Below are 12,918 nucleotides of genomic sequence, written 5' to 3'. Positions count from 1 at the left end.
AAGGGTATAGATTTCATCTGGTTGTTCATGAAAAATAGAGATGGATCAGGGACCAATCCATGCTGGTCTGTCTGCAATAACCTTGGTAATAATGTCTACATTATAAAGCAAAATATTTCACTTATTGCTTGGTACCAATATCTGATAAAGACAACCTAAAAAGATGGTGGAGTCAAGTTAACCTCCTAAATGGCTTCCATTCCTTTTATATTCTTCTTATTACACTAAACACCTTTCATTTGTGATAAGCATGCCTCCTCACCCTTGGTTTTGCTACTTCACTGTCTTTTATTTATGTATTTATTTATTTTGCCCTTTAAATTAGTAGTTGCTTGCCTGCATAAATCTCTCTAAGGCTACAATTTAAATAAAAAGCCTTTAGCATATCACAGATGTATAAGAGTACCTTGGGATGAATGTATTATAGATAGAGAACCATCACCACACCCCTTACAATCAGATTTTCATCTGTTAATGTGGTGCACACCTGTGGCTTGTTGGCATTATTCTTGATTGCAGTGTAGGAGATCTTAATGAAAAACAAAGATGGATGACAAGAGCACATATGGGTTATTTCACTCATCATAAGAAAGTCAGATTGCTAATGGGTCATTTTTGAGAGTGTGTGTGTGTATGTATGTGTGTGTACAGAAAACCACTGCTCATGACTTCCAAAAATACGTTTTTTCTATAAGTAAAGTTGATAGAACAGTTGTAAGTGGTGACCATTCTGTTCAGTTTACTTTCTGAGCCAATAGGAAAGTACTGGGCAGGAATCCAGTTTTTGAAGTACAAAGAAAATAGCCTATAATCTATATAAAACATTGGAGGGAGGAGGGGAAAAGAGGAAACTCAAAGAGAAGAATTTAATTTTGAAGGCAACAATGGTGAAAAGTAGAAAGTGTAGAGAATGTGTGTATGTAGAAGATATATAGCATAAGTTCAGCATGTATGTCTGAGTGCATTTACTGTATATGAGAGTGTATGTAATATAAATATGGATTTTCATAGAAATTCTAATTTGAAAGATATATATTTTCAGTAATCTCGAAGGTGCAGACTGTTTGCTTTCACAAATTTATATCTTTATTAATAATTGAAACAAAGTGATTTCAAGTTATTTTTTCAAAAAGATTTTCTGAGTTTGCAGAGAGGTTTTGTTTTTTTTTCTTTCTCTCCTGGTAATATACTAGGGCTCTGATAACATTAATGGGCTTGCCCCACGTGGAGCTTTGAGTGTATTGTACCACTGCTCACTGATCCCAGGTCAGTGTGATGCGTGAAATCAATTTATTTGAATCTCTTTGCCTCTATAGGAATTTGGCAGCATGCCAGTTGTTTTCATTTAATGTTCTTTGTGTTCAACACAGACAAGCAGGCATGTTTTTGTATTCCTCTTTTGGTCTCTGTCTTTCAGCCAATATTCTAGTCTATGGATTTTCAAAAGAAGCAGGAATATGTTATGCATTTTTAAAAATCATTTTGTGTAAACATTATTTTAAAATCATAGAAATGAGTTCAGTCACAAAGCAATCTCTGTGTTTACTACAGCAAGCAATTTAGAAATTATTAGCTAATAAGTCCAGATTTTAAATTCTTTGGGGAGGAGAGTGAAAATATGAAGCCATTTTTCTAGTTTACAGTTCTATATGATATTTCAACATGTTCTCAGACTAAAACATCCCCAGTAATGATGATTAAATTACAATAACTTCATTTTTAAAATATTAAACAATGGTTGGGCAAATCATAAACCACTCACTTTTCAAAAGTAATTTTATTTAGGATGATGAGCCCAGTAAAAGCATATACCTATAGGGTTCCTTCCCTCCCCCTGTGGGCACATAATTTAGCATATCATCCACCTACTGCTGTTGTTACAATTATGTATAAAAGGAGTGGGGGTATCAATCAGAATGTAACCATTTCTTTCCCTTTTTTTTAAAGGAGGCAGCAAGGCTGGTGGGACTTTGCAAGCAATTTAGTCTTCCTTAATTAGAAAAAAATAAGACAGCAGCGCACATTACCAGAGAGGACTTGTTATAGAGCTTAGCATTGCAGGGTGGGGGCAAGAAAGAGAGAGTAGAAGATTCTGTTGATGCTCCAGGCAGTTCTTGCGGAAGTTGATATGCAGAACCATGGAGCCACAGCACCGGGGTCAGACTCGTACACATCAGCCCTGCTTCCTTGTTTAATTACCTGAAGAGCAAAACATCCAAGCTGAGAGTGTGTGAAAATCCAGTATCTCGAACAGCAGTTTGTTGCTCTGACATCCTGCAAGGCCAGCCCTGTCTGTCCACAAACGTCAGGGCTGGTTCCTGACAGCAGGCTATTTCTGCCAGGCCTGGGTTCCTTTCATTCAGGAGGCATTGTGTGGAAGAGGGTTTGGTCAGGAATTTGAGGTTCCTGTCGGTGCTTTTCTCCCAGCCTGGACAACACTCTGACAGATAGGCCTGATTTTTTAAAAAAAAAGATTAAAAAAAAATTGGCTCTTTTCAGTCTTTCCCTTAAAATTCTGGCATTGGTGTAACGCTGACTACAACAATACCAACAAAATGTTAACTCGTTCATTTCTGGGTTTTCAGTATTTTCCTTTCTGTCTAGATTTTTTTTTCTTTTCTTAAGTTCTTTAAAAAATATTTTTGAACTGAAATCCTTGGAAGAGCAGCACAATAATTTGAATGGGGTTTGTGCCATAAAATAAATAAACAAAACATTGAGAATGTTAAAAATCTTTGTACTAACCATCTTACTAATTCAATAAGAATATTTAACGCATTGAACTTTTCATCTCCAAAGTACTTTGCTGCATTCATTTTATTCCATGTGAGAAATAAAATAAAGAAGGATATTTAATGGTGCATGCCAGAGCAATGGCAAGAGGCTGTGAGCACTTCCATTCTTAAAATTCATGATTTTTCTAGGAGTTCTAACTTAGTATTCCATTTACAATACAGTACAATAACTTTGGACTAGTTCCTGCTGTCCTTATCCGTATTTAGTAGTAGCTTTACTCTGAGTTGTTCCATTGATTTCTGTATAGTTACCCTTGGAGTAAGTCCTGATCCTGCAAATATCTGGGTACATGCTTAAACTTAAGCGTTTGCCAGATCAGGGCCTAAGGCCTTATTCAGTATGAATAAGGATATCAGAGTCTAGCCCTTTAATAGGACGATTTGCATGAGTAAGGCAGAGCAATACATATAGTATACCTACTTGTAGTCAAGTGGGCTTAAAATGTAAATATAAATAGATACATAAACTACTGTTTAAGACAGAAGTAGAAAGAAATACAGAGGGCATGAATCTACTCTGATTTACTCTGGTTTAACTTCAGTGATTTCCATGGATTTATATGGGTGTGAGCAGAACCAAGTCCAAAGAAATCTTTGTGGTTTCAGTTGTCTTTTCTCCATTCCTATAACTTCACCGTGACTTCATTTTATTACATTTTTATTAGTCAGCTTTTTGCACACCTTCCATCAGTGGGAGTTTTCCTGCATAGGGACTGCAGGAGTTGACTCTTTCATGGGCTAGTGACATTTGGATATTTTGGTGAGTGGGGTGGAAATTGCCTGTGCAGTAATTTGTTTTTTCCAAGTATTTTTCATTAGGACTTCTTCATGCAAATGTAAAGGCATACTGTGCTCTTGATGCACTTGCATAAACGCCCATTAGCATGAAGGGGATTTACGTTCATCGAGAGGAACGTAACCTTCAGTGCGCATCCACAGCTGCAAGTAAACGATAGTGTAATAGGACCAAAAGAGTCATTATGATCTATTGTGTCACTAATCCTCCATCTAAAAAGGATTTGCAGGAGAGACTGTAACAAAAGAGCTGTTACAGTATATCAGATCGATAATCATGTTCTAAAAAGCTCTTAAATATGTGCATAATACCTCACTTTGAGAATCAAGTCCATAATTCTTATTTACACTAAGGTCCACTTACATTGCTATGGCAGTGTAATGGGCTTTAAAGTTGATGTGAGTTACACTTAGGCCTGAGCTACACTAGAGGGGGGGTTCGAACTAAGAAAAGCAACTTCACGTAGTTGAAGTCGAAGTATCTTAGTTTGACTTACTTGGCCGTCCTCACGGTGGCACGTCGACTGCCACGGCACCCCCGTCGACTCCACTTACTCCTCCTGCCGAGGTGGAGTACGGGCATTGATTAGTAGATCAATTTATCATGTCCAGACGAGACGTGATAAATCGATCCCCGATACATCGAACACTACCCGCCGATCTGGCGGGTAGTATAGACGAACCCTTACAGCCAGCTGAACGCCTCTTTACACAGTCAGGGTGTTGTAAAGGAGCCTAAATGTAAATAAAAATTGGGTTGTGTGCATCTACATGATTAAAAATTGAGTTGTTGTACTCTATGGTAACTATGATGTTCCTGTGGTGTATGTGCGTTTATATGGATATGCAAATTTTATTTCTATCTTTTTATAAAACCTAAACAAACACCTTTCTAGTTTAAAGTTCACGGTACAATAGCACAATGATCTGCTCATCGCATTACAACAAATAAATGCACACCAGCATATAAAACAATACGATAAAATTCCTGCACCAAAGACATAATGAAAATAATCATAACTCCTTCTCTACTACACCTGAAAGATTGGGGAGGAAAAATTAGGCCTTTGTCGCTGCCCATATTCAAGACCATCTCAGAGAGAATGTCCTTAAAACAACTTTCTATATTTTAAATCCAGGGACTCCTGCTTGAATGCCTCTGCTGATCATAGCTGTTGCAGTATTAGATAGAGAAAGATAGACAGCAAGTCTCAAATCATTTAGGGCTTTATATGTTAAAACAAGCATCTTGAATTGTACTCGGACACTTACTGACAGTTCAGAGGACCTCATGGTATTAATTTGTGTAAATTGTTCTCTGTATGAGACTCCTCTTAATCACCTCTAGGTTTGGATCTTGCTTTTGTTTCTCAATGGCCACAATATAGCCCCATGTAGAGCACATCACAGTCATCTGATTTGATCTAGACGTAATATTTAAGCCACTGTCTTTTCTACCCCTATAACAAAGAAACAAAAATTAAGGAAGTTGACACAAAAGACTAAGCTAGGAGTCATCTTAGGCTGCAAAATACGCAGAAACCACAGTCCTTTACATCAACCCATTTTCATCCTCATGAAAGAGTGTGTTGCACTGTCCCATCAGATATCACTAATAGCACTATACACAAGGGGCCAAATTCTGTGCTAACTCTCTCCATTGTGCATGTCTGTAGAAGTTAAGTTGGCATGTTAACCCAGTGTTAGATGTTGTAGTACTTCTAGTGTTTAATACAAATTTACCTTTGCTGATAGCACATATAACATTAGAACCTGAAACTGCTGCCACCTTCCAATCCTAGAAGTGCTTGTCAAAGAGAGGAAAAGGATGAGATCCACAAAAGTATTTAGGCACTTAAACCCCAGACTTGGGCACATAAGTCCCTGTTTTAGGCATCTACATTCCAGTTTTGGCTCCACTGGGATCACAAACTCGGCCTTAACCCTGTAGGCCCCTAAACTCACTGGAGTCTAAATTTTTCAGAGTAAAATTCCCTAGGTGCCTATGTATCTGCCTCTGGGCATATGCCTGCTGCTCCTTCTAAGCGTCTAGACTCCTATCTGCCATCTGAGTCCTGGAGTGACTCACAAACCAAGGGACCTAATTGGCCACCTCACTTGCGTGCATGGCCCAATCCAGCCAGAGATGGAGCCACCCACCTTATAACTTTTAGCCCAGGCGTTAGAACACTTGCCTGGGATGTGGGAGACCCAGGTTTAATTCCTCTGCCAGAGAGGGAGAAAGGATTTGAACAGGGTCTCCAGCCTCTGCGGAGTGTTCTCTAACCACTGAACTGTGGGATATTTTGACATATTGAAGCTGTTCTACTGTGGATAAATAATGAAAGATTGATTGGTCCAAGGGGATTGGACTTGGGTCCCCCACCTCCCAGTGGGAGCCCTACTCACTGGATTACAGAATTATTTCCATTCTCTCTCTCTCTCTCTCTCTCTCTCCTCCTCTCCCCCACTGCTTCACATACTTAAATAGTCTTTGGACCAGAGAAAGGGAAGATAGAAAATAGAAGTGAAGATACAAGAAAAATAAAAGGAAACTGGTCCACTAAAAATGCTTTCCTATGAGTCACTGACAATAAGCATTGCCCAGATCAGAGCTCTCCAAATTGTGGTCTGTGCATCATTGGTGGTCTGGTTGGTCACAGTTACTGGTTACCGTCCTTGCTTCCAGCTGCTAAACTGCATTTAGAAGAAGCTAAAAATACATCACTTTGCTTATATTCCTTTTGCATGTAAGAAATTATGGTAGTTACCAGTGGAACACTGATTATAAATGGGAAAGGTGGATCATGACAACTCCTCTGCTAAGACTTGGTCCACCTAAGAAAAAGTTTGGGAGCCCCTACTCCAGATGATCCAGTTGATATGACACACAGAGAAAAGGCAATGCTCGGTGAACACTGACATACTCTACGAAACCTTTTCCAGGCACTACCATATATCTAGTATGTAATATGACATCTACTATGACTGGTCTAAGACCTGCCATAATCTATGCACAATGGAGTAGTTTTGAGGCCATGAGATAACTTTGAATTTCTTTAGATTGATCAATTTGTTACAACCTTAACACTATTCTAATGTAGTATCTTTTGTATACAGTCTTATAACGCTTCGGTTCTGCAGTGAAAATAGACAGTGTGTGTGCTTATGTTGTGCCTTGGGGGTATATAGTGGTTTGCAAATTCTTGCTGAAAGGGATCTGTAACACAATAGAAGAGACAAGGTGAGTGAGGTAATACCTTATTGGACCAACTTCTGTTGGTGAAAGAGACAAGCTTTTGAGCTTACACAGAGCTGAAGAAGAGCTCTGTGTGATTCGAAAGCTTGTCTCTCACCAACAGAAGTTGGCCCAATAAAAGATATTACCTCACCCACCTTGTCTCTCTATTATTCTGGGACCAACACAGCTACAACTACATTGTAACGCAATGGTTTTGTACTAAGGCCATCAGACAAGAGCTTGCACGTGTTTGTTAATGTAGCAAATTAGGGCAAATTGATCAGTATATCTACAAAGGAGGGTGAGAAAGGTGGTGGTGGGGATTTTCATAAAGCATTGTTTTTTCTTGGAAGTGGCGATATGATCATAAACAATTTTGAGAGTTTCGTATTGCTGTGTATTTGCTCCACCTGGTGGATTTTCTTGAAAGTGTTTTGATCCTTGTTAATGATAAGGAGACAGTCTTCAATTAAATGTAAAACATATTACAGAGTAAGAAAACTTTTTAATGTGTATTAATAACAACACTGTAAAAGGCAGATCTGGGAAAGAAAACATTAGAATGAGATATTTATCTTGACCATGCTTAGTCATTACATTAATCTCTATGAAAGCATAGCATTTCAACCCAATTAATGATAACAGTTTACTCTCAGAGTCATCTACAGATTAGCAGTAAAAAAATCCAAATATCTGGCTTTTGAGGTTTTGCAGGATATCTGAAAGTTGTTTTTTTTTTCCTGCAAAGAGACAATAATTAATGAGCCCTTGGGATAAGAAGTAGCAGAGTTATTGAAAGGGATGGTTACTGCACTGAAGTGTTATTGCTGTACATTGGCATAAAATCTGTCTTTCATTAACCTAGCTTACAAACATTGTTTTCTTTGGAATTCTTAGGGACTCCGTTATGCTTTGATCAGCTCATTGTTCTCCTTAGGTTATTTTTTTCCTTTAGAGTCTAATAGCTCCCTAACAGAAGGTGAAGTTTAGAAAACAGTGTCTCCATATGCAAGGGATTTGGAGACCTTTTTATTGTCTTTAAAAATGTCATTCATAGTCCTCATTAGCATTTACTGTTGCAAGCAAACAAGCAGAAAATGTGAAATTGGTATGTCATGAATAGCTCCACAGAGCTCTAGAGCCCTGAAATTTTGCCTGCAGTGTGATGTGGGGCAGGCATTGAGAGAAAGCTGTCCAGATGGCTGCCAGTGCAGAGCAGAGCTGCAGGTTTTTGTCTCTGATGCTGAGAGGAGGGAAAGTTCATTGGAGCATATGCTATCACCCTTGCGTTTTAACAAAACTAACTCACCATCAGTCAAAATGGGGAGGTGGTGACTTTGAAACAAAAGTTTTTAATATAATGTTACAGTCCTTGTCAAATGAATAAAATATGTTTAGTTAGTGTCACAAATACTGAGCTATGTTACAAAGAAAAAAGTAAGAATTGAATTTCTAGCCAGCGGTTAGATACACTCTTTTCATATACAAATATTCTCTCACATTTTCTTTATCATGAAAACCTTATACATTTAAAAGACATTGATTAGAAGTCAAAATGAGGGTTAATACATTGCAGGAGGAGGAGTTTCATCAGCAAAGTCGAACCATTTTGAGCTTCAAATCAGAAAGCAGCGAATAGCTTGAAAGCTTATATTGAGATCCCAAAATATGATCCCAATGCAGAATCACTAGATATTATCATGCACACTGCATTGGTTAGGTGGAAGGAATATGTTCTTTTTCTTTATATATGAAATACAATCTTGGTGTTTTGTTGCATCCTTTCAGAAATAACAGAATATTCAATCTTGTAAAGAGCCAAAAGAGAAATTTATGTATAAACTGTGCAGTATTTTTTTCTTAACATACATGATGACAATTAAAAAAATAGTCTTAATATGATGTTACATATTTCACAGCAACTGTTTTGTTTCGTAAAATGTTCACGTGAGGTTTTGTAATGGTCACAATTCTGCAAAAATGTACATATGCTCTCTTGAGTACTCTCTTTAAAGTTAACGGGCTACAAATGTGAGTAAAGTCACATAAATTCATAAATATTTGGAGAATCGGGGCCTATGTTTGGCAATGAAACTTAGGTCTGTTATCTTTTTCTGTAGTATTGCTCTTCTAGATTTGATTTGTATATACTTTCAGTATTTTAAAACTTAACATCAGATTCAGCTTGAAAGCCAATGGGAGTTGTGCTCACTTACAACATTGCTGAATTTGGTTCTTAATCTATAACCAGTGCCTATTTTGATTGTAGAACCATAAAACAACAGAGATGGAAAAGACATAGATTGTCTAGTCCAGTGGTTTTCGAGATTTCCAAAGGGATTTGCACCTTGATATGAAATTTTTTAGGGGTCTGCAAACGAAAAAAGGTTGAAAACCACTGGTCAAGTTCATCCCACAGCCAAGGTTGCTCTTCTCTATCAGATTATCTGAAATGCTATTGATAGGTCTACTTTTTCATTAGATCACTGAAATTATGAAGCTTCCAGTTTTCTTGGGTCTAAAACACCTTGCTGTTAAGATTCTTCATGCATGCATACACGGACACACACGCGCGTGCACACACACACTTAAATGTTCCTTTAATAAATTTCATCACATTAGTCCTACTCCCTTTTTGACAGCCTAAACTTCATCTCTCTCAGCTTGGTTTGTGCATCCTTCAAGTGTTTGTGTGGTTATCAAATCCCCCTTTGGATGTCATTTCACCAAGATACATATATTTTAAAGATCCCACTGAACTATTTTAAGAAGCTCACAAAGCTTTGCCAGTCAGGAAATGTTTAGGGAAATATCTTGGCGTTATCTGGTAAGTGGTTTGTAACACTTGTATTTAGAGCTGCTGTTGCAGATAATCACATACTGCAATATTTTAATGATGCTTGCAAGAAAAGAAGTAACTTTTTTTTTTTCAAGGGCTTAGGTGTAGAGGAAGGTGACTTTCTTATCAAGATTAAATTTTGGGGGATGGGGTTGATCCTTTGGGGCCTCAGTGTGTTTTTGGAATACTTAGAATGATGGAAGATACAGATTTCTGTTACCCAAAAAGTCACCATGAGTTTAAAACAATATAGTACAGAGTTTGTGGTTGTATGAAGTATTAGAGAACATTCAGTTGCAGCCAGAAATTAACGTGTTTCTTTATATCAAGATGTGTTTATTCAGTTGGCTGTCAAACTTATGTACAGTAAAGTTGGGAAAGCATATAGACAGAGTCTCCCTCGGCCTCACAGCTCACACATTAGGTGGGTTTGTCCTGTCAGTGGGTTGCCTTAAGAAAACACAAATAGCTTCCAGCTGGGTGGAAAATCAAAACCTTCAGCGGGGGTCTGACAAAACTAGCAGATTTGAATTTTAAAGCTCAGGCTAATGCCTCCATTTTTATTTATCACTTGACCATAAAAGATTATTTTCCAATATGTCAGCCTCATTTGGTGGCCAGTGGTCTGAAAGTGAAAGTGGAACAAGCAAGTGGAGAAATCTGGACATTAGTGAGTCCGCCCTTTCAAGCTGGTGTGTCACTTTGTGGAATGGCCTTCCCTGAGATTGGGGGGGTCCTAATGACCATTCATCAATGCTCGTTGACTGATCATTGAGTGCCTTCTTATTCAGTTTATCAAGTCTTGCACATAAAAAGTCAGAATAAGCATTATTCAGCTTTGTTAAAGCCAACTAGGAGTAAAATGCTCCATTTGAACCCATTTTGCCCTTGGTTTTTCACTTTGTTAATGCAGTCCTGCTTAAATGAGTGCCTTTATTGGGTCGGTTAGAATATCTGAAACTATTAATTCTCTTGTATTGAATAGCTGGTGGCAGGCCAGAGCAGATGGGGTAGAAAAGTATTTGGTTGGGTGTATTGCTTTCAATTAGGATCAATGAGGTTTCAGCTCCTTTGAATTAACTCACTTAATACCCACTGTGTGAAGTCACAATGTATCACAACAGTCTGCTATAAGTAGAGAGGGAAGTTGAGAAGTCCTGCAGAAAAGCTTTGAGTCAGATTCTTCCCTCGTTGTTAATAAAGAGTTTTCATTAACTACAGATGTATTTCACTGGACTTCTAGTCCCTGTTGGTAAATCAGGTTTAAACAAAAGATAGTCTCTACTTTAAAACTGTAATGTCTTAGAAAGGAGTATGTTTTTCATTTGAGTAATACAATACAGTAAGAACTTTCTGCAGTCCAGTGTAAATCTATTTTTGTAAATATCTGGGTTTGGAGACTACCTGCACAGCTCTTACAATTGTTAATTTTGCAGATGGGTATCATATAATTCAAAATTATTTTGTGAACTATTTGCATGATTGCAGGGTAGAGTGTTAGTTTTCACTGTATCAGCTAAGAAGCTGTAGCATAAGGTAAGAAACTGACTTGAAATTGATGTCCTTCTAAATTCTAATTCTCACGATTTCTTTGTATCCTTTCATTTTAGTATTGTGCATTTTCCAGATTCTAAGATGAGCAGAATTGTTCATATGCAAAAATTGCCCTACACACTTTTTCTCTTCTGCATGAAACAAGCAGAGAATGAAAAATGTTTTACAGAATTATGTTGGCATTTACTGTCCATCTTTGTTACACATTTTGGCCCTGTTACATTTTTAGAAGTGTGCAAATTTTTTTACAGCAATCTTTAAATGGCTGCATTTAAAAAAAGAAAAAAAAACATATCCAGGAATATTTATTCACAGAGGACTGCCAAATGGGTTGCAGCCTGCCTCAGTGTATTAAATAATGAGAGGGAAAAACTATTCATGCAGCTGGCTGCTTTAGAAAATGCTGAAGTAGTCTCAGATGCACAGGCATTCTGTTAGCCCCTTCCACAAACAGACTTCTAGGTGAGAATCTCCAGGGATCCAGGTTTTGTTGACGTGGATCAATTTAAATGGCAATTACTGTAGTCAGATAACAGCTTAAAAAGCCTTTTTACACATAGAAAAGATGCATAATCACACTGCATATGGAAGTTCAATTTTGTGAGCCATCGTTTGGAGATTTATGGTGTACTGATATTAAGACTGACTTTTAAAATGGAATATCATTCAGTGTTATTAAAACGCCTTGCACCTTTGACACATTACTTTCTATTTTAAAGCTGATTCTGTCTGCATCTATGCTGATGAAAGGTTGTATTTCCAACTGTGAAAATGTTTTCTCCTTCATGTAAAATATAGAATTTTTAAAACCGACAGATACTGACTGGCTGTTTTTTAAACAGCACCAAATGAAACAAAAATAATGCCAAGTTCTTTAAAGTCATCTCTGGCACAGAATTAATTGATTACTCCCCCACTGCCCCTTCTTCCCTTCCCCCATAAAGCCTTGGCTCTCAAATACATTGAAATCCATTATACAGAACCTCATTACAACTGTCGTCTGAGTCAGATGAACAAAACGATTAGTCTCATACATGGAGTACATTATAGTATTAGTGACAGAACAGAGTAAGCACTGTGAATTTTGGTATTAAACATTTTGAATTTGGGGCTTCACTAGCTGAAGGAAGGCTTTTGGGTGCTGCTTTAGGTGCCATTAAAAGTTCTGTTTTTCTGATGTATTTCTCAAAGATGACACTTTTTTATTTTTTAGTAGTAAATATTCATGGGCAGAGGGATCCAGAGATGGAAAGGCTGTTAGGATTTTTCTGTGTTCCAAAATAGATTTTATCAGCATTTTGTGGCAGCTAAAGGAAGGAAAAGGAAGGCCTGGAAGTGCGGTTGTTTCTGTGTAGTAAAGGCAGAAGATAGGAAGGGAAATCAAGGGTCTGCATAAATTAAACATATAAAGACTTTTGTCTTTATGAATCTTTCGTATTAAAAGAATACAGTTTCTGAAGATTCTGAATGCAATCTTTTTTTTTTTTATATGGAATTTGAACATACATTGAAAAGGCAAAGGAAAGTATGTGTTTAATGATTTGCTGTAAACGTTTTTGTTAGTAAAACAGTGAAGATTTTGCAAGTATTAAATTGGAGAAGAGATTTTGAAAAAACAGATTTCACTTGTGCATGGAATCTTATATAAGCTTAAATGTGCTACAGAAGGCATGTGTCAGGCGTATGTTTCTCCT

The 12,918-nt window shown here is 37.4% G+C and overlaps 1 protein-coding gene across 5 annotated transcripts in view; it reads left to right on the top strand.

Annotated features, from left to right (window-relative positions):
• RUNX1T1 (RUNX1 partner transcriptional co-repressor 1) overlaps positions 1 to 12,918 on the top strand; it is a 147,546-nt gene that overhangs the window by 24,382 nt on the left and 110,246 nt on the right. The window lies entirely within an intron of this gene.

Source organism: Chelonoidis abingdonii, chromosome 2 (genome assembly GCF_003597395.2).
Source record: "Chelonoidis abingdonii isolate Lonesome George chromosome 2, CheloAbing_2.0, whole genome shotgun sequence".
Classification (NCBI taxonomy): domain Eukaryota; kingdom Metazoa; phylum Chordata; order Testudines; family Testudinidae; genus Chelonoidis; species Chelonoidis abingdonii.
This window is presented reverse-complemented; position numbering and strand designations above follow the sequence as displayed.